This window comes from Acinonyx jubatus, chromosome A3 (genome assembly GCF_027475565.1).
Source record: "Acinonyx jubatus isolate Ajub_Pintada_27869175 chromosome A3, VMU_Ajub_asm_v1.0, whole genome shotgun sequence".
NCBI classification, from domain to species: domain Eukaryota; kingdom Metazoa; phylum Chordata; class Mammalia; order Carnivora; family Felidae; genus Acinonyx; species Acinonyx jubatus.
The window spans coordinates 89816062-89842289 of record NC_069388.1 but is presented as its reverse complement, the minus strand read 5'-3'; the positions used below and the strand labels follow the sequence as shown (position 1 = coordinate 89842289).

At 40.6% G+C, this 26228-nt stretch overlaps 1 long non-coding RNA gene across 1 annotated transcript; it reads right to left on the bottom strand.

Moving 5' to 3' along the window:
- Nucleotides 1–923: 923 nt before the first annotated feature.
- LOC128311234 (uncharacterized) lies at nt 924–24861 on the bottom strand. The gene is made up of 2 exons (XR_008289413.1): nt 24759–24861; nt 924–3319 (listed from the first exon to the last, which is right to left on the bottom strand). It is a non-coding gene; the product is annotated as an uncharacterized LOC128311234 (long non-coding RNA).
- Between the last annotated feature and the right edge of the window lie 1367 nt (nt 24862–26228).

The following is a 26228-nucleotide window of genomic DNA, read 5'->3' as shown; positions in this document are numbered from 1 at the left end:
TTTGGGGTCTTTGGTAGTTCCATATGAATTTTAGGATTTTTTTTCTATTTCTGTAAAAAGTGCCTCTGGAATTTTGATTGGATGCATTGAATCTATACATGGCTTTGGGTAGTATAGACATTTTAATAATATTAATTTTTCCAATCCACGAACATGGGATATCATTCCATTTATTTGTGTCTTCTTTAATCTCTTTCACTAAACTCTTATAGTTTTCCAGGTACAAATCTCTCACTACTTAGTTAAATTTATTCCGAAGTTTTTAATGTGTTTGATGCTATTGTAAATGGCATTATTTCCTTTATTTATTTTTCAGATGGTTCATTGTTAGTGTAGAGAAACACAACTGGGATTTTTGTACTTTGATATTATATCTTGCAACTTTACTGAATTTGTTTATTAGTTCTAAGAGTTTTTTGGTGAAGTCTTCTAGGTTTTTAATATGTGACCTGCAAACAGAAACAATTATACCTCTTCTGTTCTTATTTGGATGTCTTTTTTTTTTTCCTTTTTATTTCCTAATTTCTCTGGCTAGGACTTCTAGTACTTTGTTGAATAGGAGAGCTGGAAGTGGGCACCCTTATCTTATTCCTGATCTTAGAGGAAAAGTTTATTTTTATTTGTTTATTTTGAGACAGAGAGAGAGAGCACAGGGGAGGGGCAGAGAGAGAGGGAGAGAGAGATTCCCAAGCAGGCTCTGTGCTGTCATTGGGGAACCCTACTTGGGGCTCAAACTCACAAACAGTGAGATCATAAGCTGAGCTGAAATCAAGAGTCAGCCGCTTAACTGACTGAGCCACCCAGGTGCCCCATTAGAAGAAAAGTTTTTAACTTTTCACTGTTGAGTATGATATTAGCTTTGGACTTGTCATATAAGGCTTTTTTAAAGTATTTATTGAGAGTTTTTATCATGAAAGGATATCTTTTTTTTTTTTTAGGTTTATATATTTATTTTGAGAGAGAGAGAGACAGAGAGAGCACAAGCTGGGGAAGAGCAGAGAGAGGGAGAGAGAAAAAACCAAGCAGGCTGAGGGACGATGGGGGACTTGATCTCTTGAACCGGAACTGTGAGATCATGACCTGAGCTTAAATCAAGAGTCAGAGGCTTAACCAACTGAGCCACCCAGTGCCCCATGAAAGGATATCTTTAAATTCTTATGTTTTAATTGGAGTTACTTTATATTCATTGAGGATATCCATCCATCTCCCTTTGCAATAATTCATGTTAGATTCAAAGTTAGCTTATTCCTGCCTCTCCTCTTGTTATACGAATTTTTTTCACATCTATTTATGTTTCTCATGGTACTTCTTCCCTTTCATTCTGATATTTTATTTACATGTATACATTGCTAGCATTCACTGTGTTGAAGCAAAATGACAGTGCTTCCTGCCTATCGCCGTAGCTTTTCACAACAGTTTCAGCATCTTCCTTATCAGAGTGGCTGTTCTGATAAAGGCAGCTAAGCTTACTCTTCTAATCAGCTTTGGGCAGAACAAAATTAGCCTCATTTATTATGTCTTTCCTCATCGCCTCAGCCTGTATTGAGATAGCACAAATTGAAAAATGGACCCCTCTTAAAAATTGTAATAAAAAAAAAATTGTGGGCAGAAAGAGGTGTCAATCTGCTAATTGCCTACCAGCCCAAATCAGTCTGTATAGGTCAGGATACTTTATTTCTTTGCCCTAAATATTGGATTTAATATTTAACAAACGTAGAACCACTAAGTATCAGGCTTCAGGGTTAAGAGTCTCCTCAGGTCTACTTGAAAATCTGCATAATGACCTCACTTTATCATTAATTGTAGATTTGGAGATTCATGAATTTTTCTTTACGTTTTAAATATATGAATTGCTCTTTCACCCTGGGATAAGAATATCTTCCTTATATTTTCCAGATAGAGTCAAATATTCCTTTGTGTCCCCACTGTTCCTTTCACACTCACACTCTATGTGATTTTTGTGCATCTGCCTTTGTGCCCTAGCTTTTAAGCCCCGGTAGCTGTATGATACCTTACTCATCTCTGTATTCTCAGTGTGCATGCAGGACCTGTAACACAGTAGCTTCTCATCAGTTTTGAGTTAATGAAATAACACAAAACCTCAGAGAATGGGAAACAGGGCTAACTGCAATGTGCTGTTCTACAGAGTTTCAAAGCCTTAACTGTTTGCAATGAAGATGATTTTCTTAAGTTTATGAAGTTCTGCCTTATCTCCTTTCATTTACTCTTTCCTCTTCTGTTAACCATTTTCTTGTCTCTTTCAACTGTCGGATCTCTCCCGTCTTCTTTACATTAACTCAGCTGTGACCAGGTGGTGGGGCTTTCCAGGCACTTTGCAAGTTTAATCCAGCACTGAGAGTCTTACAAAATTCTTACAGGTTTATAAGGAATGGGCATACCTTCTTGAAATTGCAACAGCTATTCTTAACCTCATTGATAACTAGTTTTCCAGTTCCCTGGGCTTGAAACAAATAAAGGGAAACTTTTAAATCAGGCTTAACCACTGGGAGTGTGTCTCTTGTGTCTCCCAAATAGTCACCTCATCTATCCTTTATTATTCCTACTTTCAAGATCATCTTGGCCTCACTTGATCTGAGGCACTTGACCTTCAGTTGCATTTAAAAATCTCCTTTCTATAGGAAAAAACATCATTTGGTCCCTGAGAGAGGGAACTGCTGTAAGAAAGTCTCTTTTCCTAGCTCTCTGCTCTTTCTTGGTTTCTTTCTTTCATCGTGGACAGAGATCAGGGCCTAAAAGTGGTATCGATGAAATTCATCGATCTTAATTAATGGAAGCCCTTCCAGCTCCCATCTGAAGAACACAGGAACTTCTGAGGCTCTAAGAAGAAAGATTTCTCTGGGCCCAAGGCCAGGCCCCATATTTGGGAGTCTGCTCAGAATTGTGCAATCAACTCCACATAGTCAAAAAGACCAGGAGATGAACTAAAATCCATCCCTTCTACTCCCGAAAATTTGTGTTTTTATCCATAGTCTCCAGTCTTTTCATGGAGAGTATTTGATGCCTTAGACTGTGTTACAACACCAAGTCTCATATATGTCTTTGGAATGGAAATATTGTTATTACTCAGTGTACTATCTGGATATTCCCTAGTGAATTCCTTGAATGGAAAGAATGCATTTCTGAACCAAGAACTTCTGATAGAAAGGAAAGATACATAAACAAAAAGACATTTTCTCCTTATGATATTACTGTTATTTTGCAGAATTAGACTTTTGAGTATCCAGGACTCAAGGGGCTATTCCTACCTTTTTGAATACGTCTCCAGGCAGCCAATTTATTAGTGTGTATTGAAGGGTATCTATAAGTGACAGAGGCAAAATAAAGTAGAAGTGATTTAGCTGAATCACATGAGCTTCTAAGGAAGTGCTTTGTAAGAGATTGTAAAGCAGAATTCTACAAACTGCAGCTTCTGGCCCAAATTCAGCATACTACCTGTTTTTGTACCACTTACAAGCTAAGAATAGTTTTTATATCTTAAAATAATTATATTTTATTTTATTTCATTTATTTTTTAAATTTATTTATTTTTATTTTTGTTTAATGTTTTGATTTATTTTTGAGACAAAGAGAGACAGAGCATGAGCAGGGGAGGGGCAGAGAGAGAGGGAGACACAGAATCTGAAGCAGGGTCCAGGCTCCGAGCTGTCAGCACAGAGCCCGACGCAGGGCTGGAACTCAGACTGTGAGATCATGACCTGAGCTGAAGTCAGACACCCAACCGACTGAGCCACCTAGGCACCCCTAAAGTAATTACATTTTAAATGGTTATGCATGCACCTACATAATATCCTCAATTTTGCTTGGGGCACCTGGGTGGCTCAGCCGGTTGAGTGTCAGACTTCGGCTCAGGTCATGATCTCGCAGTCTGTGAGTTCCAGCCCCGCGTCGGGTTCTGTGCTGACAGCTCAGAGCCTGGAGCCTGCTTCAGATTCTGTGTCTCTCTCTCTCTGCCCCTTCCCTGCTCACGCTGTCCCTCTTTCTCTGCCCCTCCTCCACTCACGCTCTGTCTCTCTCTCCTTCGGAAATAAATAAACATTAAAAAAAAATTTTTTTAAAAATCCTCAATTTTGCTTGACCCATAAAGCCTAAAATTTACTATTTGGTAAATTTATTATTTGGTTATTTATGGAAAAAGTTTGCTGATACCTGCTTTAGCATAATCAACTGGAAATATCAACAAAGAATAGGATACACGCAGACTTCTATTCCCTCCCCAACTGTGGCAGGCTGAATGATGATTCCCTAAAGATATCCATGTCCAGATTCTTGGAACCTGTGGTTATGTTACCTTACATGACAAAAGAGACTTTACAGATAGGATTAAGTTAAGGGGATAATTGATATAAGAGATTATTCTGTATTTTTGGGGTAGGCCCAATGTAGTCACAGGGTCCTTATAAGAGGGAGGCAGCTGGGTCTAAGTCAGAGAGGATATGTGATGAAGAAGCAGAGTTTTCAGGGATGTGGCCATGAACCAAGGAATATGAGCAGCCTCTAGAAACTGGAAAAAGAACAGATTCCCCCCTGGAATCTCCAGATGGAACCAGCCTTGTCAGCCCCTTGATTTTACACAAGGCTCGCTTTGGACTTCTGAACTCCAGAAATATCAGATCATAAACTTGTGTTGTTTTAAGCCACTAAGTCTGTGGTAGTTTGTTACAGCAGCGATAGGAAATTGATATGTCTATCAGCCTGTGCTCCTTGGGTTGTAGAAGAATTACAGGCTTCACTATAGAGTCTCAGACAATGTACAGCATGCCTATAGACAAGCTGGGTAAGAGGAAGAGGTGCAACTGAAGAAGAAGTTTAGAGTGTAGAACATGTAGCTGATTGCAGATTGATGGTTTTAGAGAGCATTTGGAAAAGGCACCCAAGGAAGAGCTCAGTTGTAATCAGTTAGGGAAGGAGAACCGCCAAGAGGAATGTGGCTGAAAGTCAGGGGGAGGTAGATGATTGGCAGACCTGGGAGATGAGACATAGTTGCATTAGCTAGCCTCAGGTTTCAAATGACCTCCACCAGGTATCTATCTGACATCTAATGATGTCTCCATTGGCAGAAGAAGAGAAAGGACAGAGGCCCTTAAAATGACAAGGGTGTGTTTTTGTCAGTCATATAAACTCTGTGACTTCTTTTCCAATCAGAATATTTATCTCTACCTGCCTCTTGTGTTCAGATCAATTCTCCTGTCTCCAAGAATCCACCTGCCCATTTTATTTTCTGTAATTTGCACATGGCGGTATCCTTGGCAACCAGTCATTTGTCGCAGATACAGCCCTTAGAGCTCAAAATCAGGTCCTTATTTCAAAAACTAGTCACCAAACAAAAAACTATTCACCAAACACACCAATATCTGTTAAGATAATGTTTCTCAAAATTATGTTCTGCACCTCACCAGTTACCACTCCTTGGAACTAGGGGTCCATAGACCCATAGACACTTTTGGAAGCACTTCCTTAAATCAGTAAAACTGAATGTAAAACACAGGTTAAAACTGAAATTTGGAGTGAGTTCCTGCGTGTGTTCCAGGCCTTCGAGGAGCTACCCGTACATACAATTCCTGAGGTTTTTCTCAGAAATTTGGGTCCATACTGAAATAGACCCTACAATTCAAAATTATTTATGAACCATATGAGTATAAAAGCATGAAAATCCAAAGCTACTTTTGGAGGGTCTCCCCAAATATCTGAGTAGTTTTTAAACTTTTCTGAACCAACTTGCATGTGAGCACAATGATGCACAATGTCCCCTTTCCCAAGATGTCTGCAGCCCACAATAACCAGTTCCTTCCAGGTGAAGGGCACCATCAGCCAGGATTTCTCTAGGGAGCAGCAAGGTGCTACTAAAGGCCCCCTTGACATGCAGGATGCCCAACTCTACCCTTTTGCCTAACCGAAAAGTGTGAAAAACTTTTAAGAATGCTGAGGTTCCCGGGCACCTGGGTGTCTCAGTCGGTTGAGTGTCTTGACTTAGACTCAGGTCATGACCTCCAGGTTCGTGAGTTTGAGCCTCACGTCCAGCTCTGTGATGACAGCTCAGAGCCTGAAGTCTGCTTCGAATTCTGTGTCTCCCTCTCTCTCTGTCCCTCCTCTGCTCGTGCTTTCTCTCTCTCTCTCAAAATAAATAAACATTAAAAAAAATTAAAAAAAAAGAATGCTGAGGTTCCTTTGTTGGATTTGAAACAGAGCCACAAGGATCAACCTTGACATACTGCAAATAAAGAGGCAGGCGATTTGTTAATTGAGTTTAACTCCTCTTACATACTCAGTGCTAAAAGGGTATTCGGCAGGTAATTTCTTGTTTAATTGTCTGTCTCCTCCACTAGATTCTGAGTTTTATGAGGTCAATAAACCTGTCTTTTCAGTATTTCTAGCACAATGTCATGCCTTAGTGTGTGCTCAGTAAACATACATTGAATGGATAGCTGAATGTTAAGTTTTTAGCATCCCAAAGCTCTTTTGAAATTCAGAGGCAATTTTGGCATTGTTGCTATTGCTATACAAGGTGGCAATACTAATTGTGTTGTTGTTATTTTCTGCCAGGCTATTTGAGCTGCCAATAGGGAGAAATTTGTTCTTTTGGTAAAAATGAACAAATAAATAAAAATAACCTCTGATTATATCTGGAGATTTTATTAATATGAGGAAAATCTATGAAAGAGTAGAATGTTGGGGTGCCTGGGTGGCTCAGTCAGTTAAGCTTCCGATTTTGGCCCAGGTCATGATTTCACGGCTCTTGGGTTCGAGCCCCGCACAGGGCTCTGTGCTGACAGCTCGGAGCATGGAGCTGCTTCAGATTCTGTGTCTCCCTCTCTCTCTGCCCCTCCCTAGCTCACACTCGTACTCTCTCTCTCTCTCTCTCTCTCTCTGTCAAAAATAAACTTTAAAAAAAAACAAAGAAAAAGAAAGAGTAGAATGTTTATAAAGCACTTTTTTTTTTTTTTTTTTTTTTTACCCCTGAGATTCCTTGGCATAAGTTCTAGACTTTCCACTGGTATCATTTCCGGAAGCGTTAACCGTGTACTTATTATGTTTAAGACACCAAGAGAATTGTGTCCTTTACCTCAGTTTGCAGAGGAGGTAAGAAAGTACACGATGGCCTCTTTGCAAAGTATAATATGATAAACATAAGACTGAAAGACACAAAGTGCTAGAACTTTCCAGCGGCTGGGGAAAATAGGCATAGAGCTGCCTCTGTTTCTCTGAAGCATTCAGCCTTAGGAAGAATGAAGTCTCTCTGACACAAGAAGGCCAATTGAATACACATTCAAAGTAGGTACACATCCATTAGCCATCTTTTCTTGAAGCAGAATGCCTCCTAGTTGGTTGAGGAATAGCATATACACACAGTATTGGCCTTTTTCTACAGGAAGGGCAGCCTTATCAGTACATTCTAGTTACCAGTAATGTTTACCTCCACATCTTGTTCGTGCTTCATGCACCAGCATACTGGGTTATTTCTTCTTTACCAAAGCCTTTAGTAGATAAGTATTCTTATACATAATAGAAACTTATAAGACAGAAATCTATCATCCAAGATTATCAGAAACTGCCCATCTAATCTAGGCCTTCTGTCTATTAAAAATAATTTTAAATTACTACATAGGGAGGGGCACCTGGATGGCTCAGTTGATTAAGCGACCAACTTTGGCTCAGGTCATGATCTCGTGATCCACAAGATTGAGCCCTGCATCAGACTCTGTGCTGACAGCATAGGGCCTGGAGCCTGCTTTGGATTCTGTGTCTCCCTCTTTTTCTGCCCCTTCCCAGCTCATGCTCTGTCCCTCTCTCTCTCAAAAATAAATGAACAGTAAAAAAATTTTTAACGTCTACATAACAATTCCTTTCTGAATATCCACAGAGGTCTTGGAGTTGGGTCTAAAAGTGGTGAGGACAATGACAAAGGAGAGGAAGGACAGCATCCTGGTTGTAGGCAATAGTCAGAAAAAGTTTCAGAGGTGGAATCAGGGGCAGTGGGTAGTTCCATTTAGCTAGAGGCATGAGACATCTTAGGGAAGAGGTGGGGATTAAATACTAAAAGGTAGATTAGATTCTAGTTTCTGGAGAGTTGGACTTTGAGAACTGACTAATAATACTGGCCACTTGTATTTAAGCAATGGAAAGTAAGGGAAGATGTATGAACCAGAGGGTTATATGATCAACACATGCTTCAAAAAAAAATAATAATCTGGATTGGAGAAGGTAGAGTCTTGTAGAAAGGGGTTTAGGCAGAAGACTTTGCAATAGTTTGGTTACAGAATCAAGAAGATCTAACAACTGATTAAATGTTGATAGGAGACAGAGGAGAAAAAGAAGAAGTCCAAGAGGGATCTGAGGGTTGGAATCTGAATTATTTAATCTTGTGACATCATTAAAATATAATAGTAAGATTAATAACATTTAAGAAACACAGTCTAGTTTAAATAATATTTTTACATATATTAACTCTTTACAACAGAAAAAGTGAGTCAGTGGAGAAAATTGGTTTTGGGAGAAGTAGACTAGTTGACATCTGTTGCTTTTGCCTATCCAGCATACTTTCTCCTTTTTCTCAATTTTTCTATAAAAGACTACAGTTCATGTCATTGAAGCCAATTGATAGCTTCCAAGGACCAGGATCAATAATTAGCATATTTCCACATTTCAGTCATGTGATTGGTTATAGGATGGTCAGTGTCCCAAGTTAGCCCAATGAAATCAATTGTAGAATTATTGATGGAATATAGGAAAAAAGAAGTTCTTTCTTTCTCTAGGTTTACTAAGGCAGTGAAAGTAGGCCTGGTACTTATGACACCTATAATATGAATGTATTCTAATAGGGAGACCCTGACTTAGAAAGAAGGAAGTGAATACATACACACACACAACTGAGAAAGAGAGAGAAAAAGAGAGAGAGGAGGGAGGGAAAGGGAAGGGAAAGGAAGGGGCGGGGAGGGGAGAGGAGCTGAAGGAAGCTGAGGGAAGAGGTTGAGATTCAATTCCTAACAATACTGAGTTCCTGGATCCAGCTCAGGATTCTTACAATTACGTAAGGAAATATATTCCTCTTTTCCCCATTTCAGCTACTTTAAGTTGGATTTCTGTCATATGCAGTGCAAAAGACCCTGGTGAATGCAGTGATGATGTGTTTGGCTTCAAACATATAGAATCTCAGGTTCCAGAATGATATCTTGGTGGACTGTAACTCTGAAGAGAAGCTATAACCAGGGATATATATTTGAAACTCACCTGCTTGAAAGGGATGTTAAATCTTTGGAAGTGACTGAGTTCCTCAAGAACAAGAATTCAGAGAAAGGTGGGAGGGAACAGAGGGCAGAACAATGCTTAGTCATAGGAACTGAGAGACAAAAAGAGAAAAAAAGAAATGGTCTTCAGGGTTAAGTAGAAGTTAAATAGAATGAAGTTTGTCACTGGGCTAGCAATTGGAAGTCACCAGCCACCATTTAGGTAGTGATTTGTAAGGTCATGGGTCTTAAAAATGATTACAAGAGGGTAAGATATGGATTTCCCCTTATATAGTACTTTACTTTATCCTCCATTGGCATTTATAGATTTTAGTAAGACATTATGTATATTATCCATCTTTACCACTCTGCCTGACATCCAGTGGGTACTCAATAAATGAATGAATAAAAAGAAAATTGGCAGATGGATGTATAGAGTGTTTTTATTTAGGAAATGGGTTTTGTCAGGGAAAACATGTTATTTACAATGTGCTTCAAGTTGAAATCTGAGAATGTGCCTCTAGCATAACAACATCCACAATTTAAGGCTGGCACGTAGGATAAATCAGCCTAGGTAGCTGCAGAGCCCTGTGACTGTGAATGAGTCATAAAACACAGGAGACTTGAGTTATGAACTCAAACATGCAAAGCAAACATTGTAAAAGGATGGAAGCACCTTGTATTTATGACAAGAAAATCGAAGAAGATAATCCATCTTCTATCATTAGGCTCTAAATGATCAGCAAAACCTGGTCCCTAGATTCATTCTTTATTTTTCATTCTTTACATTTTCCTCCTGGCTTTAGAAAAGGAAGGCATTTTGGAATAGGATGGAAAATAAGCCTAATCATGAATTTTAACACCAACCAAATGGCAGTGATAGTTTGGATTGCTAAGAGGATTTTATGGCTCCATGGAAAAGAGTCGATGGCTCTGATGGATTATTGCTGTCTGGCATGGGCAAGGGAAGGGGGTAAATCTCTATTTCATTCAGATCTCTGCTCAAATAACACTTCAGAGGGGCCTTCCTTGATCATTCTATCTAAGATTATCTTCTTATTTTTCTTTACAACACTTTGCACAATCCAATATTACATCATTTTTACATGTTGTATTGTCTATCTTCTCTTCACTGGATTATAAGATGCACAAGGATTTCACTGCTCCTAAAACAGTGTCCTCAGCAAACACTTAACTGAATGAATGAATGAATGAATGAATGGTTTTCATGCTCTGTGTTAGTCATACTGGACTATGATAAAGATCATCTTTGGGACTGGAGAACTCGGAGACAGTATTGCATATGAGCAGTTGCACCCCTTTCGGATTTTTACTGTCTCTTAGTGAAAGGAAAGGAGAGTAGAATCCCTATAACCCATGTATACAAGCACAGATATCCACTGAAACTTGGTTTTCAGAAAAGATAAACAAGCACAACTTCCCCCTTCCTCCCTTTCTCAGAGGCTGTATTTGGAATGCAAGGCTGGGACCACCCACAGAGCTGGGGATCTGGGCCCCAATGTGTGTGTTCTATGCTGGCTCTTCCACTTTAATGGAAGAGCTGCTTAAAAGAAACAATCACAATCTTGAGCGAGAGTTAGAGCAATGAATCATAACATTGTAGTGACACTAATTTAAGATTCAAAGGGTTTGGGAAACACAACTGTCAAACAGCAGGATAAGCGTGGCTGGGTTTGAAAGACTTAGTTATGAATGAGTGAGCACGCCTTTACCAACAGCAGGATGGAAATACACAAAGGGACACCTTGCTTTAAAGTTATTTCATTGCTTGGCGTTTGGGGCCAGAGTGTAGGAATCCCTGAACCAAGTCCCACTTAAGTCCCCCAACTGAGTGCTTGATTTCCCTGGGGGAACCTTTTTTTGAAGGGAAAGGTAGCTCTGATCCCACCCTGGTGGAATGGGTGTCATGGTGGTCAGGATCCGAGAGGCAGAGTGAGGCCTCAGAGCCAGGGGAAGCAATGACTGCCAAACTTAGGGGTCGGGGCAGAGGTGGGGGCCAGAAGCAAGGCCAGCAAGTGGGAATTAAGGCAAGGATGAAGGGAATGAGAGATTCCAGGTGCATGTTGGTGCCTGCGGTGAGTAGTAACAAAGGATTATTATGAGGACTGGGGAAAGGCCAAAGAAGAGGCAATGACTGCATGGCAGTCAGAGAGAATGTTAAGGGATTGCTATGTGGGAGAAAATGGACACATGTGTTCTATTTATTCATAATTTATGTTTGCATAACACTTCCAAAAAATTTAAGGCGGCTTTCAAGAATAGAAACAATTGCAGTGCAGCTGTTAAAACAGAATAGAGAAATATTTTTTAAAAAGGAGAAGTAACAGGAAACAAATTTACTAAATGCTTAGGAAAAATCTGGCTATTTTAATTGGACATTGACTTTAGCTCTGAATCTCCTAGCCAAGGAAAAGAAGGGGAAATTTTTCATAACTGGCAGTCAAAAGAAAGTAGGATTAAATTCCAGTTTTCTCTTTTATTCAGAATAAAGAGAACAGAACCTGCCTGTGGCAAGAGATGGAGTATACCCAGTGAAAAGCAGAGAGAGAAACTGAGGATGCTGCTTGCTGTTTGGGTCCCATTCTCCCTCTCATGCTGGCTCCACACCCTCGCTGACTTCTGGCCATAAGATTCTCACCCTCTGTCCGTCTTCTTTCCACCCATCTGGCTGCTTGATGCACCAGAGAATGAATGTAAGCCTTTCACCGCCTTTTTGCTATGCTCTGAACAAACCCACACCCTTTTACCTTCTGGCTTTTACTGAGTATTACTTTGGGTGAGACTTCAGATACCACAGAGACTAGAAAAGTTTTCCTGTCTCCTGCTGACATTGAAACAGACTTCTGTCCTCACCGATGCCTTTAGTGGATGGGGTAGAGCTCTTACACACCCTATTGTATCCCTCTTTCATTTTCACCACAGGGATGGGCACCCAGCCTGCCTCCCACCTTCCCTGACCTCTGAGTCCCATCGGGTCTGACTAGCCACATGAGCTCTCACATGTCTGTGTTGGTAGACCATCTTTACCTGAAGGATAAAGAAGGGGCACAGGATCTTTCCCTCTCTTCAGTGGCTTCATGAATTCCATCCACAAACCCTGATATTATTCTCACCACCCCTTATCATAATACTCTTTACACTTCATTGTAATTGCTTGTTTAGTCAACCTGTCTGCAGCTTGCCAGCACCCCCCGCCCCCCCTGCCCCACCAAATACCAGAAGCCACAAACAGAAAGGGCTAGCCTGTGCCTGTCTGGTTTGCTGTGGCATCTCCGGCACTTAGCCAATGCCTGACACAAAATAAGCATTCAAAAACCATTTCATTTATTTAACAAAGATTGATTAAGCAACTATTACAGGAGTGGCACTCTTCTAAGCATCTGAGATACCCGAGGAAACAAATGGACAAATTGCTTTTCCTTGTAGATCCTACATTCTCCCGGATTTCGGTAAGTGAATAACTAATGGTCATGGAGGCAATAAGGAGGAGTTAATTAAAGAGCAATGAAAGGGGTCAGGACAGTCCAACAGTGGTTCTCAAACTGGAATGTGCCTCAGAGCGCATTGATAAACATGTGGACTCTCAGCCCAGCTCCAGGGAGTGTGAGGCTGGTATGGGGCAGGGGCTCTCTCCTGTGGGTGGTCCTCAGACCACACTTGGAGCCATCTTGTCCGGTCTCCTAGTGTCAGAAACTTAAGAGTAGAATTTTGATGAATGGGGTCAGGAGCATGGTGGGTTGGGTCAAAGTGACATTCTCGGCACAGCAGCGAGTTGTGAAACAGTTTTAAAAAAAATAATAAAAGCAGGTGAAACTGTCTTTTATCCCAGGTGAAAGACTGGCTGACTTCTGCCTTAAATCAACAAAGGATGTCCTGCCCTGAGGCATTAATCCTCTGTTGGCATAAATAACCAGGTATCAGAGAAGGCTCTGGGAGGAAAAGGAAAGAGGCTTGTGCCATATTTTTTACTGAGAAGCCAGGGTGTATCTACTGGCTTCTGGCTCAGAGCATCTGCTTTTTACCTACATATATGACAGTGAGTAGATGGCAAATGTATTTTCATGCTCTTCACATTCTTTGGAATTGAGGCATGTAGGTAGGCAGCCCAAAGGCACCATTTTCTCCTGGGCTTTCTCTACCTCACACAATTTCCCTGTCTCACCCTCAATCCTTCTTAGAAAGAACACATGTTGGAAATGAGGGATAGAACCATCTCCCCATGGCCCCACTTAGACCCTACCTCAGCATGTGTGGGCCTGATGCCAGCACCTGGGACCTCTGCCTGAGCTAGCCAGGATAACACTGTGCCCCCTGGGCTCCAGAGAAGCTGTGGGGTGCCACCAAATGCCTCTAATGCCCATAACGCAAGCCCTCTGGTGGGCTACCCTCTCCTGGCCTCTTGATCCTACATGCACCTTGCTTTCTTTCTCTCACTTCCAAACCTTTCTACTCCGCCCTGTGGAAGCCTCATTATAAGGTAAAAATAAAGTGATTGTCCTATATTATCCACCTCTTTCCTGAGGGTTTTCTCCACATCCTGTTTTAATGGCAACCAGACTTCAATCTATGTGTCACTTCTCCCTGCGGCCCCCTGGGTTGGAGGCTTCTTGTTCTCCTAAGTCCCATGAAATGCAAGACAGGCAAGAAGAAGTCCCATCATCTTTGAGGTATATGCCATTGGCTGTGTACCAGTCTGGGGAAACCCAAATGTTTATCTTTTTGTTCTAACATATAATCCCCTGATGAAAAACAAAAATCACCTGAATGTGCAAAATGGTGCTTCTACAAAGCATTGTTCCCTAGTGCTGCCCCACAGTCTCTGAGAATCACACTAGTCGTCACCCTCATGGTCTCTCTCTTTCTCTTTCTCTCTCTCTCTCTCTCTGTCTCTCTCCTTTATTTCTCCAATTTCAGCATTTCAAACATTTACAAGACTGGTCAACCTGCCTCCCTTCACTCTCAGCAGTTGAGTTTATGCTGTACTGTGAGGTAGGGCCCTGGAGTGTAGCAACAGCCAGCAGAGATCAGAAGTAGGAGCTGCTGGGCTCTGAACCCAGGGCTCTCTGCTTCTTGGCTATGTAATTCTGGGCAAATTTTGTTTGCTTGTTTGTTTGTTTCTCTTTGCTTCAGTATCCTTCTGTAAAATGAGGGTGATAACATTTACTTTGTAGGGCTATTATGATGGTCAAAGGAGTTAATGCAAAGGAAGATAAGAATAGAGTCCAGAATATGATACAAACCTAAGAAATATTGCTTATTGTCTCCTTTTGTATGTCCAGGACTCTTTCTTTCACTAAGACTGTGGGCTTCTAGATATAGAACCTTCAAGGTGGAGGGCAGAGATGGGTCATATTCGCATAAGACTAGGAAGATTTACTGATGTCTGCACGTATCATGGGAACAGGCATTGTGAGGTCTCAAGTCCAGGTCAAAGGAAATTTTCACAGAAGTGCATGTAGCTTATAACCTCCCCACCCATTGCACAATCCTTCCCAGTTTGGTCTTTGCTTATCACTAACAACTCGTATCCCTTTTCTAAAAAGTTTTTTTAATTTTATTAAGTTTTTTTATATTTATTTTTGGGGAGACTGCAAACAGGGGAGAGGCAGAGAGAGGGGGACAGAGAATCTGAAGCAGGCTCTGAGCTGACAGGCTGACAGCAGTGAGCCTGATATGGGGCTTGAATTCACGAACCACAAGATCATGACCTGAGCCGAAGGTGGATGCTCAACCGAGTGAACCACCCAGGTGCCCCTAATTTTTATTAAGTTTTTAATTTTAATTCCAGTATAGTTAACAACTCATATCCCTTAATAAATGGAAGAGGTACCTTAAGGAAAAGCAGCAGTTGTGTCTAAAAATGCAATCTTTGGGGCACCTGAGGGGCTCAGTCGGTTAAGTGTCCAACTCAGCCGTGAGATAGAGCCCAAAGTTAGGCTCCTCACTGAGCATGGCGCCTGCTTGGTATTCTCTCTCTCCCTCTCTCTCTGCCTCTCCCCTGCTTACACACATGATTCTCTCTCTCTTTCAAAAATATATAAATAAGCTTAAAAAATAAAAAATAAAAATGCAATCTTTGCCCTGATTCAGAATTGTTTGCCCTTAGGGGTATAATTTTGGCATTTGGTGGCATAGAAAATCTGCTTATGAGCACCAAGAAATCCATGTGGTGGATCCAGAGGATTCTAGGAGATTTTTTCCACAGTGTCTGGGAAATACCAATATTAGAAAAATATATCTGCGTCACAAGAGGAGAACATGGTGCGTGGTGAACAAACCATCACAAAGGCTCTATTCTAAATGGTGGAGGGATGCAGTCCTAGGCAGGCATGAGCCATCAGCTGCAGAAGCTTTGGCCCTCGGTGCAGATACCTAATCTAGATCACCTCCACCCCAAGTACATTTGCATTTTCTATAAATCTACCTAACATTTAGTTTGTTTTCATATTAAAAGACTCAGGCTTCCTCTTCTATTATGCCCAGATGCCCTTGACATTGAAGTGCAATAAATTCCAAACACTCCAACCTGGCCTCAGGAGAGACTAAAGTGAACCACAGTTAGGCATAGATCATGGAGCCCAGATGTGGGGATGGTGCCGGCTCTACCACATGCACAAACTCATGTTCCCACAGGCTGACTCACACAGAGCACACCAGAACAGAACACCTGAAACAAAACAAACCTGGTTCTCCCAAGGTGAAGAACAGCCAAAATATCAGATCTGCAAAGGGAGTCCCTAATCTCTTAATAAAAAGCAATAAGAAAAAACAAGAATAAGGAAAAAGTGTTATTTGTAAAATCCTTCTTTTCATGTCATCTCAAATAATTTGCCATTGTTCTCCCTCTTGTCACAGGCAACGTAGACCCATTTTTTCCATCTCCTTAGGCCAGGTTTATTGCACCTTCCAACATCTGGTTCACATGTTTTTGTTAGGTTACAGTTAACAGCATTAGAAGTTTCCAGGTCCTTATCCCCATCCCCAGGAGTTCTGAATCCCATTAATGAGAAAGATCTGAAAGATCCTACAGGAGAGATACTTAGAACCTATGGTCATAATGGCAATTTGGTCTTCATCAAGGTGGCCTTTAGCAGGGTTTGCCCAGGACTATCTTGGACTTCATACTGAATCTCCTCAATTTCAGGTATATTGGGACACATACTCACCCTACTGTACCCAAGAACTTTATTAAAAACACTGATGTTGAACACCTCTCTCCAGACAGTGTCTTTTAATTGGCATGGGGCGGTTGGGCATCAATGTGGTTCAAAAGTTCTACAAGGTGGTTCTGATGCTCAATGAAGTTTGAAGATCACACCTCTAAGATACGATCAGTTAGTTTTGATCAGGCCGGTGAAAAAAGGTTTCTCTTAGGACATGATGTGTCCTCTAATAGATGTCTAGCCTGACCCAGTTTCTCAGAGGCCATTCAGAAATACAGGTACTTGGGCATCTGGGTGGCTAAGTCGGTTGTGTGTTTGACTTGGGCTCAGGTCATGATCTCATGGTTCATGATTTCAAACTTCACATGGGGCTCTCTGCTGTCAGTGAAGAGCCTGCTTCAGATCTTTTGTCCCCATTTCTCTCTGCCCCTCCCCTACTTGCTCTCTCTCAAAAATAAGTAAACATTAAAAAAAAAAAGAAATACAGGTAATTGTGGTTTAGCACTCTCCCAGTCCTCAAACAAGCAAAAAGTGCCAAACAGGGAAAAGAGAATATTCAACAAAATTGAATAACTAAATTCATCATAGGGATATACCTGATACTGCTCTTAAAATCCCCCCAAAATTAGATGAGAACAATTTCTAGGAACTCATGTATCTTACACCATAACATCTGGTTCCTCAAGAACCCAATGCCAATGAATTAAAAATTCAAACTGAAAAGGCCACCACTCAGGCTCAGCTGATGCCTCAATGGTGTGTACCTTCCATTGCTGACTGCGCCATCCCCAGCTACCGACTACATTCTCCTTATATTAAGATATCCCTCAATACATGCAAAAGAAAATCTGGAAACCCTTGGCAAAATCTGAGGATGCTTTTCAAAAAGAAAAATTTTAAAAACATTTAAAAAAAAGAACAAATGAAACCAAACCAAACAAAAAAAAAATTGAGCAAAAAAAGCAAAAAAGTATTCTTTAGTAGTTTTCAGTAAGTTTTGCTGCAGCTTGGATGAATTTTCTGTCTGTAATTTTCAGCTCACTCTCCTAGAAACCCAGTAGGAACTAGCATGGAGCTTTGGGAAAGGAGTCCACTTTGGCCTGCCTCATCCAGTTAGCAGGATACCTCTACCAAATGACCAGGGCTGAAGTTTTTGACAGGAGGGTTTGGACTCAGGTAATAAGGAAGTGTTCCTTTACCTGCCATTGTTCTCAGTGCATTCCTGTGTGCCTCCTCATCAAAGCTAGGAGAGAACTCAGCCAGCAAGTCCCAGTGCTTTTTAAATCTGAGTAGTGGAGACCCATCCACAAGAAGGGACTGATTGCAAGCTGTATATAACGAGACTGGAAAATTATTACATTAAGGCAAGAGATGAGGATGGTTTATGACAGATACCTGAAGATTCAAATTGAATATATAAGACGAGCTATCAGTAATAAGTTGCTATTTACAGTAGCACAACTGTTAGAGCTCTGATATTCATGATAAGATTCCGTGGATCCATGTACCAGAGTTACCCAGAGAGTGGAAAAAATATGGATTCTGTAACTATAACTCGATAGATCTCAAACCAATAATCTAGTGTTGGAACCTAGGAGTCTCTATTTTTCAAAACTCTTCAGGTAATTTTTGCTCATGTCTGGTCTGTAAGCTAACTCTGTAGGCCTTTTTTACTCCATCAGCCATGTCTCTAAGAAGACTAGAAGACTGTAGACCTATGTTCTAATCTGACATGATTCTACATGTTTATTTTTTGTTTTTGAGAGAGAGACAGAGAGCATGAGGGGACAGGGGAGGGGCAGAGAGAAAAGAGAGAACAGAGGATCTGAAGCAGGCTCCATGCTGACAGCAGAGAGCCCAATGCAAGGCTTGAACTCACAAATCATAAGATCATTACCTGAAGTTGGATGCTTAACCAACTGAACCACACAGGTGCCTCTAATCTGACATGATTGTAAAGAAAAGGTGAGAACCTTGGGGTCTTCAGTTTTCAGATAAAAAATCGACTGAAGACTGGCTACTATTATTGTCCTTTCGAATTTCTCTGATGCCCAGCTCTTCATTCATCTAATGAGCTCCCCTGACCTTCATGGACAAGGTCTGTACCTGGTACCCATCATCTGCCAGGCAGAGAAAGTAAAGGTGCTTTATTATTAGGTGACCATATCACTGATCCTTTGAAAATGAAAGGGGGCACTATTAATAATCACTCCAAATAGTAGGCATAAACTGGGACTGCCTGAGGCAAACCCTTTTGTATATCCATTCTGTTAATTCTCACTAAGCCTCTACCACCACAAACCCCTATTCCTTGAATTTGTTGATTAGTGACAAAGTCTCTCTGAAACTTCTTTCTCCCCCACCCACTACAAAAGCTTTTGACATTCCAGTGTTTGATTGAAGGTTTGTGGCCTTACATCTAACCCTAGTCTTCTTTTAAATTCTCTTTATTACAACGTATTTCTGAATTTATTATTCACTTGCATGTTTTACACTTTACCACGTAGGCATGAATCCACAAGTAATGTCTGCATTGTTCTCCCTGTTTTAAAACTGTATGTGTTATTCCACAGTCTGCCTGTTCTCACCAACACTATGTTTTTAGAGATCTCTCACTCTACCATTCACTTTAAACACTGTGTTGAAGTGTTTTCTAATAGACCACAATTCGGGTATCCATTCTCCTATTCATGTACATTTATGTATATGTAATTTTTTGCTGTTACAAACAATGCTGCTATAAAAATTCTTCTATATATATTCTTTTGGAACATGTATGCAAGTTTTTCTAAGATGTATTCCTGGAAGTTGAATTTGGGGTCATAGGTTTGTGCCTTTTCAACTGTAGCAGGTATTGTTAAAGTTTTCTCTAAAATGATTGTGCCAGTTTATATTCTCATAATCTGCACAGAAAAGCTCCCCTTCTGCCCCATCCTTGCCAACACATGGTATTATCAGCTGTGTTAATTTTATTGTTCTGGTATATGAAATAGCACTTTCTTATTTCAAATTGCATTTCCCTGATTATTAGTGATGTTGAACATCTTTTCACATATTTACTAGCTATTCAGGGTTCCTCTTTTATGAAATGTCCATTCATAGTCTTTGCTTTTTTTACTCTTGCTGATTTGTGGTAGCTCTTTATAAATTCTGGATAGAATCCTTTGTTGGTTATATGCTTTGTAGATCTCCTAGTCTGTGGGTAGAATTTTAATTTTGCTGTTGTTTTCTCTTGTTGAACATAAAGTTTTATTTTACTGGAGTCAGTTTTTTATCTGTCTTTCCCCTTATGATTTGTGCTTTCTTCATGTCTTATTTAAGATTCGTCCTCTACCTCGAGAGCAAAAAAGATATTCTCTTGTATTTTCTTTTAAAAGTTGAAAACTTTCGGGGTGCCTGGGTGGCTCAGTCGGTTAAGCGTCTGACTTTGGCTCGGGTCATGATCTGGCGGTTGACGAGTTCCAGCCCCACTTCCAGCTCTGTACTGACAGCTTGGAGCCTGGAGCCTGCTTTGTATTGTGTCTCCCTCTCTCTCTGCCCCTTCCCCGCTCATGCTCTGTCTCTCAATAAATAAATAAAACATTTAAAAAAATTTTTAAAAAGCTTAAAACTTTTATTCTTTATGAATATTCTTTATTCATGCTTTCCTCATGTTAGAATTGATTTTTTATTGCTGAGATGAGTTAGAAATCTAACTTCATTTTTCCCCCCAGGGATAACCGATTGTCCTAGTATCATTTATTAACTGGTCCATTCTTTCTCCCCCTGCTCTGTAAGGCCATCTATGTTACTTATCAGGAATGTGTTTTACTCTTTTATCCCATTGATCTATTTGTCTACCCCACACACCATTACCACAATCTTAATTAACATAGCTTTACAATCAGGTTTGAGATCTTGTAGGTAAATATCCTGTTTTTTCTTCTTCAAAATTGTCTCTGCCATTCTTGTTAGAGCCTGGAATATTTACTATCTGAAATAGTTTGCAAATTTTTAGTGTAGGTTGATTGGCAAGGATGTTATTGGGCCACGGAGCAAAGGATGGTACTTGTTCAGGGTCCCTGAGTGTGAACAGTGAGTTCTCTCCTGTGAATCTCTGTCACCTTCTTCTCTGGTGCTCCACTGAGGCTGCTGGGGTTATGATGGCCTGGGGTCAGAGACACTTGAAAACTCTGAAGGCTCTAGCCCCTTCTTCTCTACCACATCAAACTTTATTAAAATGTACTTCAGTTGACCCTTGACCAATGCAGGGATTATGGATTCTGACTCCTCAACACAGTATAAAATCCATATACAACTTTTGACTCCCTCAAAATGTAACTACTAATAGCTTACTGTTGACCAGAAGCCTTACTGATGATATAGTCAATTAACACATATTTTGTATGTTATATACATTATATCCTGTATTCTTACAATAAAGTAAGCTAGAGGAAAGGAAATGTTATGAAGAAAATCATAGAGAAGAGAAAATACATTCATAGTACTGTATTGTATAAAATCTACATATAAGTGGACCTGTGCAATTCAGACCTATGTTGTTCAAGAGTCAACTGTACATCTCTCAATAAATGTAATTTATGTACAATTATAAAAATTAAGATGGAATGCAGTTTTCTAGTTGACATGGTGTTACATTTTGTAGATATTAAAATTAAAGATGTAATATTTAGAGAGGTGTCCTGACTTAGAGACCCAGAATTGAGGACACAGGAACCAAATTCTTGGGTTCAAATCCTGACCCTACCACCTACTAGCAGAGTGATTACTATGGGCCTCAGGACCTTCAGGTGTAGCATGGAGATGGAAGTAGTACCAGAGGGATGCTGAACAGCACATGAGTTAGTGTGAGACAAGTGCCCAGAACAGAGCCGGGAGCATAACAAGTAAGTACCAGGCAGGTGTTTGCTGAGATTATTATTTTATTTTGTAGTTTTCTCTTCATATTTTTAAGGTTTATTTATTTTTGAGAGAGAGAGAGGACAGAGACAGAGGGAGAGCGAGAGGGAGAGAGAGAATCCTAAGCAGGCTCTGCACTGCACTGTCAGCAAGGAGTCCGATGTGGGGCTGGAACTCCTGAACTGGGGTCATGACCTGAGCAGAAATCAAGAGCTGATCGCTTAACTGACTGAGCCACCCTGGCATCCCTCTTTTCATATTTCATAGCCTATGCCACTTTAAGTTTATTTTCAAGCATTTAAAAAAAAAAAAATAAGCACTTGCAGCCAAATGCTCTACCCCTGAGCTATACCCCCAACTTCAATAAGCACTTGAAAATCCATTAGGCCTCAAGCACTGTCTCTATAGCTCCTCATGATGTAGACAAGCCCTGCCCATCTTTGGGGAAGGAGCGACATCTCTGCTGCTCTGGGTGTGCTTTTTCTCTTGGGCTTAACTTCTGTTTGGCCTACCTGTATTCACCATCAGAGAAGCAAGATCTAGAAGGCTGAATTTAACATTAAGCCCTTTGGGAGAAAGGACCAGGAAAGCCACTAAGCTGTTTTGGTTCTAAACCTTAGTTTGGGACTTTGTGAAGTCAGCTTAATTCATCAAGACACAGTGTTAAAGTGGTCATATGATTAGAGTAGAAGAGAACCTGCCTTTGTCGGGCCTCTTCTCCATATTGGATTTGAACCTACATATAGGTTGTGTGGGTTCAAAATCCTGGGTGCTAACAAAGACATCATTACTCAAAATGTTTATTCACAAGATACATTCTAGAGTAAAAGTGCAATTGGCCACAACCATCCCTGAATGTAGAAATCCCCTACATCTACCTAGCTTGAACTCCTTAGGGTGGATTCCGAGTTCTTTGCTAACCATTCTACCCTCAGCCTGGGCTATGTGTTAATAATATTTTTTCTGCAATCCAGGCAACCTGAACCAAAGAGAACTTTGGAGATTAGTTGCTGTGTGGCTATGTTTCCCTTTTCCGTCTGTTATATTTAGGTAGACTTCAAAACACCAATACCCCTAGTTGGCATGATTTTATATCAAACCATTTTATGAGTTCTTATTCTCATTTTTCCCCCTGTAAATCTGAGCATTACTATGTAATGAATATTGTCTTTGTAAGTTGGTGAGAGACCTCCCTCTACTGGGCAGACACACAGCTGCTGCCCAGACTTACAATGAGGAGTACTCATCTTCACATTATATATTGAAAAAGAAAATAGTTTTCGTCTTTGGTTAAAAATGAAAGTTTTATAATGCAGTTGATCTTAACCTGGTTTGACCTAGGATGAATTGTCCCCAAGTCTCTGCCTCTTCTTTCCTTTATCCTTTGCACAAAGCAGCCGAATGAGTGTTGCCGTGACCTGTCACCGTAATGACTGAAACAACACCAGGCTGTTGTCGGCTTTTTCATTGCCGTGATGTGAAAAACTGATGCAGAGCCAGCAGGCAAAACCACAGTGCCTTTAACTTAGTCCTGTAAGTGGAGAAGTTTATTCTAAAGACAATTCTATTGTAGATTCAGGCTATGCACAGGTCCAACACAGCGAGTTGCTAAGTTCTGTGGCTTCCTAATGCAGGGTAGTGTTTCTAATGCCTTCTTTGGGGAGAAATTCTGTAGCCTTTCTACAACTGCTTTCCATGGTTTCTCCCTCCCCCACAAATTCTTTGTTCATTCTTAATAAACAGGTGCTGTCTGGGCAGATGGAGCAGCATGTTCGTGCATTGGGAGAAAGGAGTATTTGAGATCTATTGTGACTTTTCTATTAACTCAGAGAAACTAGGACACTGGGATGCAGATGTAATAATGCTGGAGAGGTGAGCTGGGGACAAGTTGAATGAGTCTGTGATGCTGACTTTAGATTTGATCCTGAGACAAAGGGTCACGATCTTAAAAGCCTTCAGGGTATAGGTAGACCTGAAAGTGACTGAAATGGCTGAATGAGACAGGAGAGAAAGTGACCCATTCAAAGAGTACAACCACAATTTTCCCAGCCCATGGTTGCCTTGTGCAAGTGATTCCCGCCCCCCCCCCCCAAATTAATCTGTACTTAAGAGTTTTGGCAACTAATTAAAAAAAACCAACCCTTAGTTTAGGCTACCTTGTGAAACAAGTTAGTAAGATCATGGAATGGACAAGTGATGAGGGCATGGACCAAGATTTGGTCAATGAGAAAGAACTCATCTCTGCTGTTCTGTTCCTGGAGTTGTCCCTAACTGGTTAGTTCTCTTTATAACAAATTCTCAGAATGATATGGATTGAGTTCCTAGTCTGGCAAAATGCTATTCAGCTTCTCCACAATATGCTTTGTCTAACCCATAGAAGTAAGTCTACTGTTTATGACAGACCCATTTTTTATCTGACTGTGGACCAGTGACTCTGCGCATAGAAGGTGCTTAGTTCACACCAAATAAATGAATGAATGCAAGAATGTTTCATTTCCTCTCACAGAAAATACAATCCCCTGGATTAGATGAAAGCTTATGCCCTCCATAAGTGATGGCAGACAGCTTTATTATAGGGCTATAAAATAAACTTGTCATTTCCAGCTCAAGGCTGACTTAATTATATAGCAAAGGAGGGTGCTGAAACCTACTATTTTTATGTGAGTAAAAGAGTAGATGGTGAGGAGAAATGTCAGGATATGTTGCCTTTGCAGGCCCTTGGGAATAGAGTGTCAGTACTAGAGTATGAAGTACTAGAGTCAAAAGTACTAAGAGCAGTAAAGAAAGTAAAACTTCCAAAGAAGGTGATGGAGATTATCCTCCAAAAAAGGAAATTCCATTGTTAGACCACGGCCACTTGTGGGGACACTTTTCTTCAATCACTCATTCAACATCCTTTACCAAGAAAGTGCTCTTTATCAGGTTCTGGGAGTAGATCAGTGAAAAAGACATTGCTGTGGCCCTCATAAGCAGATAATCACAACACAGGAAGAGGAGTGCATGGAAGGGAAGGTGCAGGGTATTTGAGGAACTCTTAGGAAGATGGGATGGGAGTCCTGAGGGTGTTGTGTGGACACAATGCCTGTGTGGATAATTATAAGATGAGTGGAAGTGACCCAGGAGAAGATACTTCTTTGGGGGATGGGGTGGGATGGGCAGGGATGTGTACCAAGCAGAAGGAAGAGTTTACTCAAAGCCCAGGAGGAGATAGCAAGCTTCATATGCGTCTAGAAGGGAATGAAGTTTATTCTAGCTGGAGTTTAGAGTGTGAAAGTGAAGTGGTAATATCTCACTCTGGAGCCTTAATTAGAGGACAGACCCCAAAAGGGCCTTGTAACCATGTTGAGGACTTTGGACTTTAACCTAAGAACAAAGGGAAACCACAGAATTTTAATCAAGAAACTCATCAAGGGATTCACATGATCACACTTACATTTTAGAATGGGAAGTAGAAGGATTGAACTGGAGCAGACTTGAAGCAGAGGGATCAATTAGGTGCTTGTTGTCATAATCCAGAAGAGAGCTGACAGCAGCCTGGAGTAGAAGAATGGCAGAATGGTTAGAGAAAACTATGTAGATGTGAAGTGTTCTTAAGAGATCAGTCTTCTCTCTCTCATACACACACATGTCCCTCAGGAACTGATGAGTGAAGGTGGTCTAAGAGGAAATCAGGGATGAGGGCTGCGGTGTTGGGCCCACTGAGATAAGAGACACATGAGGGGGAGCAGGTTGAGTGGCGGGAGGTGAATATATTCAGTAAAAAGTCTCATAAAGGGATCTTAAAGTGGGAGATTTGTGACACGTCACTATTTTGATGATAACTGAAGCTGTATGAGGGAATGTTCTCTCATTTCTTGTCATGGGGATCAGCAGGTGGACAGGGAACCAAGGGGTGCCCAGGTGGCTTAGCCGGTTAAGCGTCTGACTTCAGCTCAGGTCATGAGCCTCTGTAAGTTCGAGCTCCATGTGGGACTCTGTACTGACAGCTTGGAGTCTGGAGCCTACTTTGGAATCTGACTCCTCTCTCTCTGCCTCTCCCTCGCTCATGCTCTGTCTCTCTCTCTTTCAAAAACTAATGTTAAAAAAATTTTTTTTTAAATGTTGGTTAAGGTAAAGGACACAAAAGTCACATTTGTGTGCAAAATGATCAAACATTTTAGGTTAACTTAAAAATGTAAATATATTCACATGGCAATCTTTGATATAGAATTATGGCTTTTAAAAAACTTGGGCCCAGTGATTGGAATTCTATGTGAATTCTATTAGAATAGAATTCTATTCTTTTTGCTTAGATCACACTTAGAATGCACCACCTGGGATTTCTAGTTTCGGTTTCTATAAAGTGGAACAAGAACCAAGAGGCACTTGCAAAAAATTCCAAATGTATTGTCTCTAGATGTTTACTTTTCTTTTTGGTTATTTATGGTTGTCTCAGTCAACCTAATTCATTTTTTTAAAGCCATTTTTCTTTACTGAATCTTTCTAAAGCATTCAACTTTTTCTTTTTGAAATCACATTTTATCAGATTATGGAATATTTCATTACAGTGGATATACAATAATGAGTGGCGTTTGGCAAGGAACAAATATGCATGGTAATTTCACAACTCAATGGGTGGGAACATTTTACAAAGTAATGGGGCAGCCTGAGCATGGGCCAGTGTTTTACAACGAGAATGGGGAATATTGGTCTATCTATTGATACGTTGAGATGGTTTAAGAGAGCTTCTACTATAATTAAATCTTATGAATACAAATATAGTGATATTTGTTTTTAAGTCCTAAATTCTGTTTTGCAAAATCAGCCTTTAAAATAAAACATTTGGGGCGCCTGGGTGGCTCAGTCGGTTAAGCGTCCGACTTCAGCTCAGGTCACGATCTCAGGGTCCGTGAGTTTGAGCCCC